The following is a 5000-nucleotide window of genomic DNA, read 5'->3' as shown; positions in this document are numbered from 1 at the left end:
ACAAAAAGTATTGAGATACCGTAAAAGTATTGAATCAGACAAGCATTGTTTTACCTACGTTTACTAATTATATAGCACGACGGTTTAATTACATTAGTTAACAATTAGTTAAATACATTAGTTAAATATATTACATACATAAGTTAAATACATTAGTTATACAAGATGTACAAGATATGCATACATTACCGGCGGAAAAAAACAATTATCTAATCTAAAATAATAAATAAAAATAAGCTTATATTTTTTTGGGGGACAAAGGTTAGCAAAGAAACTTTTATGACCCCAAAATAAATATAGATTGCCTGCCCAAACTAAAACACTCAGTTAATGTAGCTCTCCTCTCATGTTCTCCTCCATTTAAATCTATGAATGTACACTCTGTCTGTCATGTACACTCAGTCAGCCACTGTACACTGTTCATGTACACTCAGTAAGCTCATGTACATTTAGTCAGTCAATGTTTGTACACTCCCTGCATGGGAGTTTTATAAATGTCCAATTAATAATTTCTTAAAATACTTTTAATGTAGCTGCATCTATTACTATTGAATAAGTTACTATTAAACTAATAAATCAGACTTTTAGATCTATTATATAATGATAAATATAATATTTTTAATATACGATTATAAAACGTAAAACAAAACGAAAATATACTATTATAAGCGTAAAATGAAGCGAAAATATATTAGGGGTCGTCCATTTAGTACGTACGCTTTTTTTTCGTCCGCCTTTTTTTTTGTCTCCTTTCTATTATAATTGACCCTCTGCCCTCCCTTTTCATATACACCTATGCCCTCCCTTCTCATATTGCAGACCCCTCTTACCCTCCGAGCGTACGTAATTTATGGACAATCCCTTAATATAAAGCGTAGTTAAAATAAACTCCGTTTATTTTAACTACGCTTTATAATAGTAAATTTTCTTTTTTTTTTTTTTTTTTAGCTTTTGTCTAAATTTGAAATATGAAGCATGTTCGTATTGGTTTAATTACATTTCCTGAAACTAAAAGACTCGAGTATTTAAGTAGTTCTTTTTGAATATTTTTTAAATGGCTAAAAGCTGAACCTTTTGCTTTGTTTAACTATAAAAAGTGTATATGTTTATATATACATTTCTTACTAGTTTTATATATATCATTCGGGACCCGGGGCTATATTTAAGCAGGAGGCCCCTTTCAATGTTTTTAATCAAAGAATTTATTTTTAGAGTTTCTTTTAAATATATACTAATTTCAATCGGGGCCCCAAAACTGCGGGATTCTTGTCTATAGTCAACTCTCAGCCCTACCCTAATCCAGTACTATATATATATATATATATATATATATATATATATATATATATATATATATATATATATATATATATATATATATATATATATATATATATATATATATATATATATATATATATATATAAATATATATATATACATATATACATACATACATATATTTAATGTATGTTATTTAATGTCTTATAAATTGACGCAACATCTCTATTTATTTTGTATGGTACTTAAAACACTACTTTATTATATAATACTGACACAATTTGTAGATGCAATATATGAGCCGTTTATTTTGAAAGGGGCATAAATCACATTGTTTTTAAATAGAGATTTTTAAAAGTTTGTGTTTTAACATGTTTGTCATACCGTTTACTCGAAAAACTTTTTTCTAAAATATAACATTAATTTTCAACACCATTCGTTTAAATTACATCACAAGTTAAGAGATACCGTTACATTGTAATCATTGTTATCAATAACTTGATTTTTTTGTAATTGTGACTTATGCCACTTCCAAAATAAACGGCTCATATATGTATATCTGACGCAATTTGTAGATGTAATATAATACAGATTAATTAGCATTGTATATATGAACGGACATATATGCGTGTGCGTATGTTTGCGTGTGTGTATTCATACGTGCGTGTATAATAAAAATAAAAATAGAATAAAATAAGAAAACTTAAAAATATAATAAGAAATAATCAATTTTTTCTTTTTTTCTTTAGATAGTAAATTAATTGTTAAGACAGTGCTCGCTTTAATTTCTTTTTTACTTTTTCATTTTTAACAGCTCTACTTTTCAGTTATATTAACGGGGCTGGATGATAAAACCTTGTCTTCTACCAGCTCCAGTCGAAATTTGCTCCTACGGCCGAAATAATTAATTCGATAATTATTTAATTCAAAATAGTTTTAATGACCTTTTTTTATTTAAGTCATTTTTTCAGTCAACTTCTTCAAAATTATTTACTTCAAAAATTGTTGGGGGGAGGGGCAGAGGGATTGCCCCCCCCCCTTCCCCTCCGTTGCTACGGGTCTTATATTGAACAATTAAAACTTAAAAAATAGATCAGCATTTGGAAAACGTAACATTAAAGCTACTAGGGTAGATTAGGGTAATATGAGCACCTTGATAATATGAACATACTTAAAGATTTTTAAGATGTAAGAAGTGAAGTTAAAATTGCTTTGCATTTTTTGCATCGACTTTATGTGGTGACAACAGGAATTAGTACAATTTAAATAAATTTATATGCACTAACTAGCGGCTATCATCTAATTAAAACGTTGCGTTGTTAAAATAATAACATCAAGCATGAATAAATCTGTGGCGCAAAATTTTTGTGCTAAAATAATAAAATTAATTTTTTCATAAAGAAAAATATGTTAGCTAAAAATCAAATTCATTTTTGATTGAAAAACAATGTATAGAAAGATTTAGTATTGACTTTATTTAAAGATGCCATTTTTGTGTAATATGAGCATGCTCAAATTACCCAGTGTTTTTCATTGAAATTTACTTAGTTTAAAGTCCTAAAATAGCTGTGGTTTTAATTACATTTTGAATAAAAACAAAACATAGTAAATAATTTTAATATTTTATCAATACTTAATACTTTTTTGTAATTTAAATTCAAAATTGAAAAAATTACGAACTAATTTTTACTTTTTTTTTTTTTTTTTTTTTTTTTTGCGGAAAACATAGTAATATTAAACTTATCATTAAGCCAAAAAGTGGCTTAAAATTTCATCTTTTATTGATAAGTTTTGTTAATAAGGAATCATTATAATCCGAAAATAAGTTCTAATTGTCAGATTGGTATTTTTTTACTTAATTAATATAGTTTTTTTGAGCTAATTTAAAGTGCTCATATTACCAAGTGGTCTGGGTAACATGAGCACTTTTGTTACTTTTTTAAAACCTCTGTGTTTTTAAAAAAAAATTTCCGTGCCCAAATATATAAGTGGATCATGAGTATGGATTCCTAAAAATTGTTTATTCGCAAAAATTTTGGATCCAGCATAATTATTTTTGAAAATATTCTATTTTTTGCTTAAGGTTTTACCCTAATCTACCCTAATACTTATAACAAACATTATTTTATAATGGGGGGGTCAGTGCCCATTGGCCCCCTGGTGTGGTTGGCTCTGATAGCATTTAACCAAGGCGTTTACGTCTGCTTCCTTACCATCGCTTTATATGTATATATAGAGCCAGAGCCGGCTTCGAATCATGGATCTCCAGTTGTGAAAAGAGAATTCTAACCACTACACCACGGCCGCACAAATACTTACAGTAATTATATTTTGAATTTTTATGAATGTAACCTATTTATTATATGATTTTTTATCTGGTAAGTAACAGTAATTTTTTAAAGTGCAATGGTATAATTTAAATGTATAACATAAGTATTAGGTCTGCAAATTGAAATTATATTTTTGATTAAAAGCATTATTAAGTTAAAACTAAACCAAATATAACACTAAATTTTAGAAAAAAAAAATTAATGGTATATTTATATTGCGCAGTGAAATTTAAATCTTAAAAAACCAAACTAAATAGATTGTTAATTTAAGCAACCGTAAGACTTAGTTCTGAACCAGAAATCTAAGTGATTAGAGTTCTGGTTCAGAAACAAGATGTTCGTGGTTCGATAACGATAAATTCACAATTAAATACTCCTCCACGGAGTTACTCTGTGATAAATCTTTTTAAAGCACTTTAATAACAAAAAAAAGCAGAAGAAAAAAAAAAAAACATGTAACTCATGGAGAAATAAGTCGTTGATATAGAAAATGAAGAAGAAAAACTCAATTAAAATATCAAATAATAATCATTGAATGAAGATTACTCGACCATATATTTTGATTTTGAGAAAATGAAATTTATCTGATAATCACGGACAAAAGTCGTATGAGACAGTCGTTTAGAAGGCTATGTAATTTCGTTGCAAGCACCTTTAAGCAAGTAACTTAAAAATACAACGAAAGAAATATCTAAGTTTCAACAGCGGTTCTGTGACAAGACCTTACGGTCTTCTTAGAGTGTCCGCATTCTTTATACTTATCCCTAACTTATTCAAGTGCATTTATTCTCTTTTATATTGGTATCTTAACTATTTGTATTTTAAATCATGTAATGAAGAACAAAAAAAAATGCCTTCGTGCAGTAACATTGTAACTAGGAATTTCAAATCCTTACTCTGTTCTTAAATTCAAAGTTTGACAAAAAACTATGAAGAAACATTTTAAAGTAAAATTTTTTGTCTAACTTGAACATAAAAGGTTGTGAAAATAATAATTTTCAGCGAATAGTTGAAAAGTTATTATAACTTTTTTCTTTGAAAAAGCTACTACGGCTCATTAATAGAGAGGTCAAACTAACGTTTATGAAGCAACGCAAGTATTAAAACTTATTCTTGATTTATAAAGAGGTTTAATTAAGGTACAAATGCTCACTTTGATGAGTAAAAAATATGAGCTTTTATAACGATATCTCTGCTGTTGTTAATGAAATTTTTAACAAAATGAAAATCCATTATTAAATATAGAGATGAAAAAATAGCTCTAGAAAAAAAGTAAACACGAGCATAAAAATCAATAAAAATGTAAGCGGTACGTTTAAGAACGTTTATTAAATATGCAAACTAAATAAGCGTGAGGGTGAATTTTAAAACGTTCGAAAGTTATTGAAA

At 27.4% G+C, this 5000-nt stretch overlaps 1 protein-coding gene across 2 annotated transcripts in view; it reads right to left on the bottom strand.

The window, feature by feature from the left end:
• Nucleotides 1-5000, bottom strand: part of LOC101237426 (protein CBFA2T2) — a 28196-nt gene that overhangs the window by 22317 nt on the left and 879 nt on the right. The window lies entirely within an intron of this gene.

The sequence above is a fragment of the Hydra vulgaris genome, chromosome 15, assembly GCF_038396675.1.
Source record: "Hydra vulgaris chromosome 15, alternate assembly HydraT2T_AEP".
Lineage (NCBI taxonomy): Eukaryota > Metazoa > Cnidaria > Hydrozoa > Anthoathecata > Hydridae > Hydra > Hydra vulgaris.
The sequence above is the reverse complement of the archived record's forward strand: the minus strand, read 5'-3'. Positions and strand labels throughout refer to the sequence as shown.